The sequence below is a fragment of the Stomoxys calcitrans genome, chromosome 1 (genome assembly GCF_963082655.1).
Source record: "Stomoxys calcitrans chromosome 1, idStoCalc2.1, whole genome shotgun sequence".
Classification (NCBI taxonomy): domain Eukaryota; kingdom Metazoa; phylum Arthropoda; class Insecta; order Diptera; family Muscidae; genus Stomoxys; species Stomoxys calcitrans.
In genome coordinates this window covers 34,168,831-34,183,892 of record NC_081552.1, presented here as the reverse complement: position 1 = coordinate 34,183,892, position 15,062 = coordinate 34,168,831, and the positions used below count along the sequence as shown (strand labels likewise).

At 40.3% G+C, this 15,062-nt stretch overlaps 1 protein-coding gene across 2 annotated transcripts in view; it reads right to left on the bottom strand.

Annotated features, from left to right (window-relative positions):
* LOC106092958 (Ig-like and fibronectin type-III domain-containing protein 2) overlaps positions 1 to 7,461 on the bottom strand; it is a 345,343-nt gene extending 337,882 nt beyond the window's left edge. For both annotated transcript variants that reach the window (XM_059361374.1, XM_059361377.1), the window contains exon 1: positions 7,443 to 7,461. The gene's annotated coding sequence lies outside the window, so the exon portion shown is untranslated. The remainder of the gene's footprint in view (positions 1 to 7,442) is intronic.
* Between the last annotated feature and the right edge of the window lie 7,601 nt (positions 7,462 to 15,062).

The following is a 15,062-nucleotide window of genomic DNA, read 5'->3' as shown; positions in this document are numbered from 1 at the left end:
CTAGAGTGCGCAATTCTTATCCGATTGGAATGAAATTTCGCACGACTTGTTTTGTTATGATATTCAACAACTGTGCCAAGTATGGTTCAAATCGGTTCATAACCTAATATAGCTGTCATATAAACCGATCTTGGGTCTTGACTCCTTGAGCCTCTAGAGGGCGCAATTCTTATCCGATTTGGCTGAAATTTTGCATGATGCCTTTTGTTATGATATCCAACAACTGCACGTGATGTCTCGGTATAACTTTCAACAACTGCGCTAAGTATGGTTCAAATCGGTAGATGTGTTGATATAGCTGGCATATAAACCGATCTTGGGTTTTGACTTCTTGAGACTCTAGAGGGTACAATTCTCGTCCGATATGACTGAAATTTCGCAAGAAGTATTTTGGTATCACTCCAACAACTGCGCTTAGTATGGTTTAAATCGGTCCATATTTTGATATAGCTGCCATATGAACAGATCTTGGGTCTTGACTTCTTGAGCCTCTAGAGGGCGCAATTCTTATCCGATTGGGATGAAATTTGGCACGACGTGTTTTTTTATGATATCCAATAACTATGCCAAGTGTGGTTCAAATCGGTTTATAACCTGATATAGCTGCCAAATAAACCGATCTTGGGTCTTGACTTCTTGAGCCCCTAGAGGGCGCAATTCTCCTACGATTTGACTGAAATTTCGCAAGAAGTGTTTTGGTATCACTTCCAACAATTGTGTTAAGTTTGATTCAAGTCGGTTCATAATATGTCATATGAACCGATTTTTGGTCTTAACTTCTTGAGACTCTTAACTTCTTGAGACTCAAACTTGTCCGATTTGACTGAAATTTTGCACGTAGTGTTTTGGTATCACTTCCAACACTTCCTCTAGAGTGCGCAATTCTTACCTCATTGGGATGAAATTTTGCACGAAGTGTTTTGTTATGATATCCAACAACTGTGCCAAGTATTGTTCACATCGGTCCATAACCTGATATACCTGCCATATAAACCGATCTTGGTTGTTGACTTCTTGAGCCTCTAGAGTGCGCAATTCTTATCCGATTTGAATGAAATTTTGCACGACGTATTTTGTTATGATATCCAACAATTGTGTTAAGTATGGTTCAAATCGGTTCATAACCTGATATAGCTGCCATATAAATCCATCTTGGGTCTTGACTTCTTGAGCCTCTAGAGTGCGCAATTCTTACCCAATTGGGATGAAATTTTGCACGAGGTGTTCTGTTATGATATCCAACAACTGTGCCAAGTATTGTTCAAATCGGTTCATAACCTGATATAGCTGCCATATAAACCGATCTTGGGTCTTGACTTCTTGAGCCTCTAGAGTGCGCAATTCTTATCCGATTTGAATGAAATTTTGCACGACGTGTTTTGTTATGATATCCAACAACTGTGCCAAGCGTGGTTCATATCGGTCCATAACCTTATATAGCTGCCATATAAACCCATCTTGGGTCTTGACTTCTTAAGCCTCTAGAGGGCGCAATTCTCATCCGATTTGGCTGAAATTTTTTACGACGGATGCTCTCATGACTATCAACATACGTGTTTATTATGGTCTGAATTGGTCTATAGCATGACACAGCTCCCATATGAATCGTTCTCTATATTTTACTTCCTGATCCCCCAAAGGGCGCAATTCTTATTCGAATTGGCTGACATTTTACACAGGTCTCCAACATATAATTTAGTTGTGGTCCAAACCGGACCATATCTTGATATCGCTCAAATGGCAGAGCAAATCGTTTGCTTAAGAAGAGATGCCCGGAAATCAACTCGATAAATGCGATCCATGCTGGAGGGTATATAAGATTCGGCCCGGCCGAACTTAGCACGCTTTTACTTGTTTTTTTTTTTTTTAATTAGTATGCCCTGTAATGCCAATATGAATAGGAAGGTTAGAGATGATGTTCAAACAAATATTTACCATAGTGAAGAATATAACAAAAAATCATTGAACTTAAATGAATGACACTGACCCAAGAAGGTTTTATGTATAACAAGGCAAACGTGGTTTAAAAATGCTTTTCTAGGTTTTTCCATAAAGTCTATATTAGACCCGGTGACAGACAAAAGGCAAGAAACCTTGATGGCGAAATATTATGAAAAACTAAAAGAAAGGGCATAAGTAAACAAAGATAAGTATTCCGTCACACGATACGAATATGAGTGAGCAAAATTTCAGCAAAAATGTGGTGTGCTTAGTGATGCAACAACTAGTCGTCAGACTAATTAATAAGGAAGAAATTCGTGAACCAAAGGGATGCAGATTTCGTCCCCAGGCCTTTAAGTAAAGCTGGTGTTTCCGACTCGGATTCAGACAACGATGGTATCAATGAAACAGATGACTACAGAAGTGATCGATGGCTTTGCTAAGCTCACAAGCAGACCGAGAAAGCGATCCGGGGCACAACGAAGGTGACAGAGGGGTATGTACTGGCAGCGCAGTAGGGTGAAAGTGCAAAATGCTGGAAGGGATAGAACTGACATTCCGAGCACTTCGACGGAAGCGGGAAAAAGTATCAGATCTCCCGAAGAGCATAACACTGCCAAAATGGTGAAGAAGAAAAAGAGCTCCCCGCTTGGAGACTCCAGACAGTGTCCTGCGGAGGTGGACAAAGTCGGTGTAGTAACGAAGGAAGCGCCCACGGCCCCTGAGTCTTCATGGAGGACTGTGACTTCCGCAGACATCACGGAGGTGAGACGGGGAAACCTGGCATCACATTATCTGCCTTTCGACTCTCCGACAAAACAGACAGGAAACGAGGTACAAATAGGTTGCGATGCAAACTCTCACCACATTTCGTGGGGTATTACTAACACGAATAAGCGGGGCCAAGCCCTGGCAGAGTTCTTGAATACTAACGACCTATAACTCTTAATATTGGTAACATCGCTTCTTTTGTTAATAGGATTAGGGAGAAAGTATTAGAAGTGATGATATGTACGGGTCCTCAGAAGTTAGTTGTTCTCTTCCGAAAAGGAAACCAGCCCAAGAAAAACCCTGTATGACCGGGGAGATTCGCAATATTAAGATAGAGGTCCACAGACTTTATAACAGAGCATGTCGTAAAAAACGGCTCAAGGAATACAAAAAGGTAACCAAAGCGGCAAAACGTGTCCCCTGGAAGCTTTTCTGCAAACAGGTCGATAGCGTTAATGACGCCGCCAAGGTAAACAAGTTTCTCTCAAAAAGCCCTGCCAAACTGAAACTTTCATAGGCAACTTGGGAGTGAGAGTAGAGACAATGGTGGATATGTTGAGGCTTTTGATGAAACCCCATTTTCCACAGGATATGACGAGACTCACGGAGACACTGGAACCTTGGAATAATGACGTTGCTCGAAGGTTTATAATTACGGAATGTATCCTTGGGGAGCTTCAAACCATTAAAGTCACCCGGACCTAATGGAATATTTCCGGTATTACTACAGAAAGGGGCCGACTATCTGGCGCCCCATCTGGCCAATATTACACAGCGTGCCTGGGACTTGCATATACTCCGAACGCTTGGCAGGAGGCAAGGGTGGTATTTGTACCCAAGCCCGGCAAGGCAAGTTATGCGACACCAATGGCCCACAGACTTAGGAGCCTTACGTCTTTTCTACTTAAAACCATGGAAGGTATTGTGAACACCATGATGAAGAGTAGGACATCCAGCGAACTGCTCAAATACAAACAGCATGGCTATGTCATGTGAAGTCGGTGGAAACTGTCCTGAACGAGGTTGTGCATAAAATTGAAGAATTCTCTGATGCCAAAATGTATACACTGGCGGTAGGCATTGACATCGAGGGGGCTTTTAACAATGTGCGGACCGACACTCTGAACCAATCCTTAGACCAGTACCGGGTGGACAAGGTCCTTAGAGACTGGATAAAGCATAGGCTAAGGAACAGGTGGATAAATTGTGAGTCCCATGGCATAAATATAAGGGAGAAAGTGGCACAGGGCACCCACTCCCATGGGTGAACACCATAAATGACCTATTACGGACTGGCTGACTGACTGAACCTGGACTGGATCTAAGGGGTAAGGATCCGTACCAGCTATGCAGAAGGGCCGAAAGGGTCTTTCATATGGGCCAGACCCAGAGCTCTATTCACGAGGAAGACGAAGGTGGGCCAATTTGACGCACCACGTTTCCTCAATAAGACGATTTCGATATCTGACAAGGTCAAATAGTTAGGTGTGATCTTGAAAAGGAAACTGAATTGGAAGTGACACATTTAGGAGGGCACTGAGAAGGCTCGCAGATGTCGAAAACTATGTAGACGGGCCGTTGGCTTGAAATGGGTCATGAATCCGAGGATAGTTCACTGGAACCAATACTTACTTACGGCTCAGTAGATTGGTGGACTGCTATGGAGAAAAGATGCAACATAAGGACAATACAATAGGTTCAGAGAACATGTTGTCTTGGCAAAGGCGAAGCGATGAGGACCACGTCCACTAGGGTACTGGAGACTATTCTAGATATCCGACCCATTGACATACATATAAAGTGTGAGGCAGCCACTACGGCTATGAGACTTAAGGCGATGGGAGAATGGATTGAGGATGAGAGCAGCTCATACCATCGCGGTATAATCGAGGCGACGATAGGAAACCTGGAAGGAAAGGACACCTAAGACGACACTTGAAGTCGAGTGCGAGACACTGCTGCCAGCGGGACAGTCTTGGACTGATGGAACCTGAAAGATCATGTTACACGGATGGATCAAAGCTAGAGGACAGATGGGGCTTGGGAGTCTACATTGAGAACACAAGGACTGAGATCTGTTTTAGACTGCCTGACCATAATAAGGTACTGCAGGCGGAGATACGGGCGATCACGGAATGCGTAAAGTGGTGTGGTGCTAAAACGAGGACTTCGAGTGTAAACATCTTTACCGGCAGCAAAATGGCCATAAGGGCAATAACAACTAGGCAGTGTAAGAGGATGGCAAAATCCACATCGTTTGGGTGCTGGGCCATAACGAAAAAATAGGGAATGACGGGGCGGAAGGCCAAGGTAAATAAACTTGGTAAACCCGAAACCTTTCGGGTCAACGCAGTTCGACTTAAGGGCTTGGCGGCGAATACGCATGTGACCCTGTGGAAAAGCGAAGCGGTCGGTAGGATGGCGAAAATCCTTTGGGGGGATTCAGATCGTGAGAAGACGAGGCTATCACTGAAAGGAAGTAAGAAGGAGGTCAGAATAGCTATTGGTATCATGACAGGACACACAGGACTATAAGCTTACTTATATAAAATCGGTGCGACAAGCTATAGCATGTGTAGGGCATTCGGGGAAGATGATGATGAAACTTTGGAGCATTTCCTTAGTCATTGCCCGGCTCTCGCGTCGAACAGATGCCGGCACTTAGGTGGGAACGCCATACCAGACATGAACCAACTTTGGGGAATCGCAACCAACTTTGGAGAAAACAATTGAGGATTTTGTAAGTAGCACGGAGTTCCCATCATAGGTTATCTTTTTCGAGGTTACTATTTTTATACCCACCACCGAAGGATGGGGGTATATTCATTTTGTCATTCCGTTTGCAACACATCGAAATATCCATTTCCGACCCTATAAAGTATATATATTCTTGATCAGCGTAAAAATCTAAGACGATCTAGCCATGTCCGTCCGTCTGTCCGTCTGTCTGTTGAAATCACGCTACAGTCTTCAAAAATAGAGATATTGAGCTGAAATTTTGCACAGATTCTTTTTTTGTACATAAGCAGGTTAAGTTCGAAGATGGGCTATATCGGACTATATCTTGATATAGCCCCCATATAAACCGATCCGCCGATTTAGGGTCTTAGGCCCATAAAAGCCATATTTATTATCCGATTTTATTGAAATTTGGGTCAGTGAGTTTTGTTAGGCCCATCGACATCCTTCATTAATTTGGCTCAGATCGGTCCAGATTTAGATATAGCTGCCATATAGATCGATCCTCCGATTTATGGTGTAAGGCCCATAAAATCCGATTTCGCTGAAATTTGGGACAGTGAATTGTCTTGGGCCCTTTGACATGTTTCTTTAATTTGGTCCAGATCAGTTCAGATTTGGATATAGCTGCCATATAGACCGATCCTCCGGTTTAGGGTCTTAGGCCCCAAAAGAGACATTTATTATCCGATTTTGATGAAATTTGTGGCAGTGAATTGTGTAGGGCCCATCGACATCCTTCATTAATTTGGCTCAGATCGGTCCAGATTTAGATATAGCTGCCATATAGATCGATCCTCCGATTTATGGTGTAAGGCCCATAATAGCCACATTCATTATCCGATTTTGTTGAAATTTGGGACAGTGAGATGTGTTAGCCCCTTTGACATACTTCTTCACTTTGGTCCAGATCGGTTCAAATTTGGATATAGCTGCCATATAGACCGATTTCTTGATTTATGGTTTTGGGCCCATAAAATGCTCATTTATTGCCCGATGTCCAAGAAATTTGGAACAGTGAGTTAAGTTAAGCCCCTTGACATACTTCTGCAATATCGCACAGATCGGTCCAGATTTGGATATAGCTGCCATATAGACCGATATCTAGGTTTTAGGTTTTGAGGCCATAAAAGACGCATTTATTGTCCGATGTCGCTGAAATTTGAGACAGTGAGTTTGGTTAGACTCTTGGACTTCCTTCTTCAATTTTGCCCAGATCGGTTCAGATTTGGATATAGCTGCCATGTAGACCGATATCTCGATTTAAGTTTTTGGGCCCATAAAAGAGGCATTTATTGTCCGATTTAGCCGAAATTTGGGACAGTGCTTAGCGTTAGGCTCTTCGACATGTTTATGCAACTCGGCCCAAATCGGTCCATATTTGGGTATAGCTGCCATGTAGACCGATATCTCGATTTAAAGTCTTGGCCCCATAAAAGGCGCATTTATAATCCGATTTCACTGAAATTTGACACAGTGACTTATGTTCGGCTTTTCGACATCCGTCTCGTATATAGTTCAGATCGGTATGAGGTATATTAGTATAAGGTATGAAATTTTCACCGAATTTTGATGAAAGGTGGTTTACATATATACCCGAGGTGGTGGGTATCCAAAGTTCGGCCCGGCCGAACTTAACGCCTTTTTACTTGTTTTGTATTGGGTTGCCTAAAAAGGAAATTGCGGATTTTTCATATAGTCGGCGTTGACAAATTTTTCAAATGGCTTGTAACTCTGTAATTGCATTATTTCTTCTGTCAGTTATCAGCTGTTACTGTAGGTGTATGTCCATAGTGGCATGAGGCGGATTAATATCTGCACCTTTTTTTCACCCTTACCTAAACTAGTGATACATTTTTTTCGATTTCGTCTGAGGTAAGCAAAAATAACGTCTTGTGGTATTGTAATAATGAAAAATAATAATACAAATATTAGTATGAATAATTATTAATATATATTTTTCTAAAAGAAATTTGAGTTTATGCACTTACCACAAATTTTAGTGAAATCCTGTGAAGAAAAAAAAAACGAGAATTAAAATAATGTTTTTTTTTTATAGAGTAAAAGTTTTTAAAAAACAAATAAAAAGGCGTTAAGTTCGGCCGGGCCGAACTTTGGATACCCACCACCTCGGGTATATATGTGAACAACCTTTCGTCAAAATCCAGTGAAAAATGCATACCTTATACCCCATAGCAGCTATATATACATATCAAACGATTTAGACCAAATGCTTATAAGTACAAGTCATTGTTCAACCGAGAAATCGGTCTATATGGCAGCTATATCCAAATCTGGTTCGATCTGAGCCAAATTGAAGACCAACATCGAAGAGCCCAACACCCCTCACTGTCCCAAATTTTGGCGACAATGGACAATAAATGCACCTTTTATGGGCCCAAAACCTTAAACCGAAGGATTGGTCTATATGGCAGCTATATCCAAATCTGAACCGATCAGTGCCAAATTGAAGAAAGATGTCGAAGGGCCTAACACAACTCACTGACCCAAATTTCACCAAAATCGGATAACAAATGCGGCTTCAATGGGCCTAAGACCCTAAATCTGAGGATCGGTCTATATGGCAGCTATATCCAAATCTGGACCGATCTGGGCCAAAATGACGAAAGATGTCGAAGGGCTCAACACAACTCACTTTCCTAAATTTCAGCAAAATTGAATAATAAATGTGGCTTTTATGGGCCTAAGACCTAAAATCGGAGGATCGGTCTATATCGCAGCTATATCCAAATTTGGACCGATCTGAGCCAAATTGACGTAGGATGTCGAAGGGCTCAACACAACTCACTTTCCTAAATTTCAGCAAAATCGAATAATAAATGTGGCTTTTATGGGTCTAAGACCTTAAATCGGAGGATCGGTCTATATGGCAGCTATATCCAAATCTGAACCGATCTGAGCCATATTGACGGAAGATATCGCAGGGTCTAAGACAACTCACTGTCCTAAATTTCAGCAAAATCGAATAATAAATGCGGCTTTTATCGGCCTAAGACCTTAAATCGGAGGATTGGTCTATATGACAGCTATATCCAAATCTGAACCGATCTGAGCCATATTGACGGACGATATCGAAGGGTCTAAGACAACTCACTGTCTTAAATTTCATCAAAATCGTATAATAAATGCGGCTTCTATGGGCCTAAGACCCTAAATCGACGGATCGGTCTATATGGGGGCTATATCTAGATAAAGTCCGATATGGCCCATCTTCGAACTTAACCTGCTTATGGACAAAAAAAGAATCTGTGCAAAATTTCAGCTCAATATCTCTATTTGTAAAGACTGTAGCGTGATTTCAACAGACAGACGGACGGACATGTTTAGATCGTCTTAGATTTTTACGCTGATCAAGAATACATACTTTATAGGGTCGGAAATGGATATTTCGATGTGTTGCAAACGGAATGACAAAATGAATATACCCCCATCCTTCGGTGGTGGGTATAAAAACACGATTTTGGTCACATCTTAATGACACATACTGGGACGTCAATCTCTATTTGACGCCCCAGTATGTGTCAGGTTTCGATATAACGCCCATATAATCTTTTATCCGATATGACCTTCTAAAGATTTCCAAATCTTTTGTCCTATGGTAGGAAAATCTTACAAGGTTCTCAATTGCTATTTCAATTGGTATTCAAATTAAAATCTGACTAGATTTCGAGATAAGTGCTACATATAAAAAGTAGTACATGCATTAGGTGGTGTAGGGTATTATATAGGCGGCACCGCCTGACTTTTAACTTTCCTTACTGGTTTTTATATAAACTTATGTTTCATACATTTCAAATATTTTTAACATAGTATAACGATCACCCGCAAACAAGAATTTAATGATCTTAATTATACTCCCCACCAAGGGAATACAAATTTTGTCATTTCGTTTGTAGCACATCAAAATATTTATCTGAGACCCAAGAGTGTATTGGGTTGCCCAAAAAGTAATTGCGGATTTTTCATATAGTCGGCGTTGACGAATTTTTTCACAGCCTGTGACTCTGTAATTGCATTCTTTCTTCTGTCAGTTATCAGCTGTTACTTTTAGCTTGCTTTAGAAAAAAAGTGTAAAAAAAGTATTTTTGATTGAAGTTTATTCTAAGTTTTATTAAAAATGCATTTACTTTCTTTTAAAAAATCCGCAATTACTTTTTGGGCAACCCAATATATCGATTTTTGACCGTCTTGACATTCTTTGTCGATTTAGCCATGTCTGTCCGTCCGTCCGTCTGTCGTTCTGCCTGTCTGTATAAGCATGCTAACAATAGAAGGAGTTGGCTGAAATCGAGCGCCAACTGTTTAATTATGACTTCCAACATCTGTGCCAAGTATGGCTCAAATCGGTTCATAACCTGATACAGCTTCGATTTAAACAGATCTTCCAATTTTTCTTCTTGAGCCGCTAGAGGGCGCAATTCTCATCCGATTTGGCTGAAGTTTTGCACACTTTGGTCTCCAACAGCCAAACCAGTGGGACAATTGAGTTGCGTCTATATAATTTAGCTAAGATCGACATCCCTCTTCAATTTGGCCCAGATCGATCCAGATTTGGATATAGCTGCCATATAGACCGATCCTCAGATTAAGGGTCTTAGACCCATAAAAGCCACATTTATTATCTGATTTTGCTGAAATTTGGGATAGTGAGTTGTGTTAGGCTTTTCGACATTCTTTGTCAATTTGGCCCAGATCGATCCAGATTTGGATATAGCTGCCATATAGACCGATCCTCCGATTAAGGGTCTTAGGCCCATAAAAGCCACATTTATTATCTGATTTTGCTGAAATTTGGGATAGTGAGTTGTGTTAGGCCCTTCGACATTCTTTGTCAATTTTGGTCAGATCGGTACAGATTTGGATATAGCTGCCATATAGACCGATCTCTCGGTTTTAGGTTTTGGGGCCATAAAAGGCGCATTTATTGTCCGATTTCGCCAAAATTTGGGACAGTGCGTTGGCTCTTTGACATTTTTCTGCAACTTTACCAAAATCGGCCCACATTTGGATGTAGCTGCCATGTAGACCGGATTTTGATGAAAGTTGATTAACATATATACCCGAGGTGGTGGCTATCCAAAGTTCGGCCGGCCGAACTTAACGCCTTTTTACTTGTACATATATACATGTAGTGATTCTAACTAATTAATATGGGTGAAGCCACATTACTATCTTTTCCCGTAAAGCGTATAAGTGCTATGAATTAATATGAATCATACGGTACGGGTGACCATATCTTCTCTTATATATAAAAATTAATATGTGTTTGTTTGTTTGTGTGTTCCTTATAGACTCGAAAGCGGTTCAACCGATTTTCATGAAATTTTCACTGATGGTGCATAATGATTTCGTGGTGAAAATAGGGTACTACATTTTTGGATATTTGAAGGGGGCGCGGACCCTCCCCCTTACCTTAAGTTTCAGCAACGCCAGATCTCGGTGATGGGTGGTGAGATTTAAGCGAAATTTTGTGTGCCCTCTTATAGTGAGTTAAAAATAAAAAAATTGGCATCCAAATTTCGGATGGGGTACCTAGTAGGCCCGCCTCTCTCCCAAAACCTACCAAATATATATTTAGACCAATCACGACAAGATGGGACTCAATGAAAACGTATTATGTATAAGAAAACATATTTAATATCAAATTAACGGAACAAGTGTTTGGGGGACCAACTCAACCCCCCAAAATACCACTAAATCGGACATATCTACCAACCATGGCAATATGGGACTCAAATGAAAGGTATTTGTGAGTAGAATACGAATATGATATCCAAATATGGGGCCAAGTGCTTGAGGGCCGCCCCTCCCAAAAACACCCCCCAAAGAGGACAAATTTACGACCACAGTAATATGGGGCTCAAATGAAAGGTCTTTGGGAGTAAAGCACAAATTTTGATATGAATATTCGGGAAAAAGTGTCTATGAGGTCAGTAAATGCATTTACTTTCTTTTAAAAAATCCGCAATTACTTTTTGGGCAACCCAATACTTTTTTTACACTTTTTTTCTAAAGCAAGCTTAAAGTAACAGCTGATAACTGACAGAAGAAAGAATGCAATTACAGAGTCACAAGCTGTGAAAAAATTTATAAACGCCGACTATATGAAAAATCCGCAATTACTTTTTGGGCAACCCAATATATTCTTGATCGTCTCGAAATTCCACTTCGAACTAGCCATGTCCGTCCGCCTGTCTGTCAAAATCGCGATAGCGGTCGAAAGCGTAAAGCTAGCCGCTAGAAATTTTTCACAAATACTTACCATTGATGTAAGTCGTTGGGGATTGCAAATGGGCTATATCGGTCTAGATTTGAACATAGATCTCATATAAACCGATCTCCTGTTTTGACTTCTTGAGCCCCTGGAAGCCACAATTTTTGTTCGATTTGGCTGAAATTTTGCACATAGTGTTCAGTTATGACTTGCAACAACTGCGTCAAGTGCGGTGCAAATCGGTCAAGAACCTGATATAGCTCCCATATAAACCAACCACAATTTTTGTTCGATTTGGCTGAAATTTTGCACATAGTGTTCAGTTATGACTTCCAACAACTGCGTCAAGTACGGTTCACATCGGTCAAGAACTTGATATAGCTCCCATATATACCGATCTCTCCTGTCTTATTTCTTGAGCCCTTACTAGCCGCAATTTTTGTCCTATTTGGCTGAAATTTTGCATGCGGTGTTCTGGGACGACTTCCAACAACTGTGCCAAGTACAGTCTAAATCAGTCGATATAACTTGATATAGCTCTCATATTAACCGGTTTCTCGATTATCCTTGTTCGGTTGCTAGGAGCTTTAGTTTTTGCAGCTTTGACAGAAGTTTGGTATGTAGAATGAAATTATAAATTTAATTTGTATAAATTTTTGGCAAAAACCAATGTTGGTGGGTTCCAAAGATTCGACCCGGCCGAACTTGGCACGCTTTTACTTGCTTTGTTTCATTTCAGATTCCATTGCAAACACATTTGCTTGTCTTTGCCATTGATTTTCCATATGATAATTACGATTTGATAACTTTGGGTGCTACACTCTTTTTAAGAGTAAAAATGATATGTGGCAAGGCCATAAAAAATTGTTTTGCTTTTTCTCTTTCTCATGCCCATTCTGGTATTCAATTTTGCATAATAAATAAATTTAACATTAATGTATTTCTGCCATATATACATAAACCACAAAGCCAAAATGATAGCTTAATGGGTATGTGGAATGCTATAATGCTGCAATGAATATGGCAATAGCATTTCTATCATTCATTTGCTTTGCACACAAGCGAGTGAGAACAAACCACATACCCCCCCTATACAAAATGAAAGGTTTCACAAAAAAAAAAAAAAAAAAAAAAAATAAAAACAACATAAAGAAAACTTTTGAAAAACTTCAAAAAAAAAAAAATAAAACATTTTCCAAGCTTTATGTTTATTTAAAATGCTGTTTGGCTCAATTTTTTATGTAAAAACTTTGAAATTTCTTTTTCTTTCAGTATGGTTTGGTTTTTATCTGAACTGCTGCTGCTGGTAGGGCACCAATAAAAATATCCAATTTTTTTCGTTCATTTTGATTGAAGCGATGAACATCGGTTCGTTGAAAAACTTGCTAATAAATGGCATGCCGCATAGCACTCGATTGCATGGCACTCTGGATTGCTAACTGGGAAAACTTAAAATTCTTCACACAAAAATATTTTTGCGCCCAATGCCATAGGGATTTCACAAACACTTGGATATTAAAGTACATCTGAGCAGGCATGACCGACAAACTTTGACTCTGTGCAGAGTAAAGGCCAAAGCTAAAAAGCCAAACTAAAAATGAAAAGGAAAATGTTTTAAATTTAAATCAAGAACGTTTACATGACACAAATCTGCTTATTGAAAAAAAAAAACACTCAAAGAAGAAAGTTTGCTGAAAATAGCAAACACTGTCTGCTGCATATTAGTAGTTAATATTGCTGCTGTTATAGCAGTAGTACTGCAATTTCAGAGTATGAGGTTTGCTGACGAAAAGTCTGTTGTTTGCTGAAAATGACTGCTGCTTACTTATGAAGGACATGCTAGAAGAAACAAGTAAGAGCGTACCAAGTTCGGCCGGGTTGAATCTCATATACCCTCCACCATAAATCGCATTTGTCGAGTTCTTTTTTCGGCATCTCTTCTTAGGCAAAAAAAAGGATATAAGAAAAGATTTGCTCTGCTATTAGAGCGATATCAAGATATGGTCCGGTTTGGACCACAATTAAATAATATGTTGGAGACCTTTGTAAAATGTCAGCCAATTCGCATAAGAATTGCACCCCTTGGGGGCTTAAGAAGTAAACTAGATAGATCGATTTATATGGAAGCTGTATCGGGCTATAAACCGATGCAGACCACAATAAACACGTATGTTGAAGGTCATGAGAGAATCCGTCGTACAAAATTTCAGGCAAATCGGATAATAATTGCGACCTCTACAGGCTCTAGAAGTCAAGATCCCAGATCGGTTTATATGGCAGCGAATTCAGGTTATGAACCGATTTGAACCTTATTTGACACAGTTGTTGATAGTAAGAATAGAATATGTCATGCAAAATTTCAGCCAAATCGGATAGGAATTGCGACCTCTACAGGCCCAAGAAGTCCAGTCCTTTGATCTGTTTATATGACAGCTATATCAGGTTATGAACCGATTTGAACCATACTTGGCACAGTTTTTGGATATCATAACGAAATACTTCGTGCAAAAAGTCATTCAAATCGGATAGGAATTGCGACCTCTACAGGCCCAAGAAGTCCAGTCCTTAGATCTGTTTATATGACAGCTATATCAGGTTATGAACCGATTTCAACCATACTTGGCACAGTTTTTGGATATCATAACGAAATACTTCGTGCAAAAATTCATTCAAATCGGATAAGAATTGTGCCCTTTAGAGGCTCAAGAAGTCAAGACCCAAGATCGGTTTATATGGCAGCTATATCAGGTTATGGACCGATTTGAACCATACTTAGCACAGTTGTTGGATATAATAACAAAACACGTAGTGCAAAATTTCATTCTGATCGGATAAGAATTGCGCACTCTAAAGCTCAAAAAGTCAAGACCCAAGATCGGTTTATATGGCAGCTATATCATAACATGGACCGATATGGCCCATTTACAATACCAACCGACCTACACTAATAAGAAGTATTTGTGCAAAATGGCTAGGATGGGGGTATATTCATCTGGTCATTCCGTTTGCAACACATCGAAATATCCATTTCCGACCCTATAAAGTATACATATTCTTGATCAGCGTAAAAATCTCAGACGATCTAGCCATGTCCGTCCGCCTGTCCGTCTGTCTGTTGAAATCACGCTACAGTCTTCAAAAATAGAGATATTGAGCTGAAACTTTGCATAGATTCTTTCTTTTTCCAGGTTAAGTTCGAAGATGGGCTATATCGGATTATATCTTGATATAGCCTCCATGTAGACCGATTCCCCGATTTAGGGTCTTAGGCCCACAAAAGCCACATTTATTATCCGATTTTGCTGAAATTTGGGACAGTGAAATGTGTTGGGCCCTTCGACATCCTCCGTGAATTTGGCCCAGATCGGTTCAGATT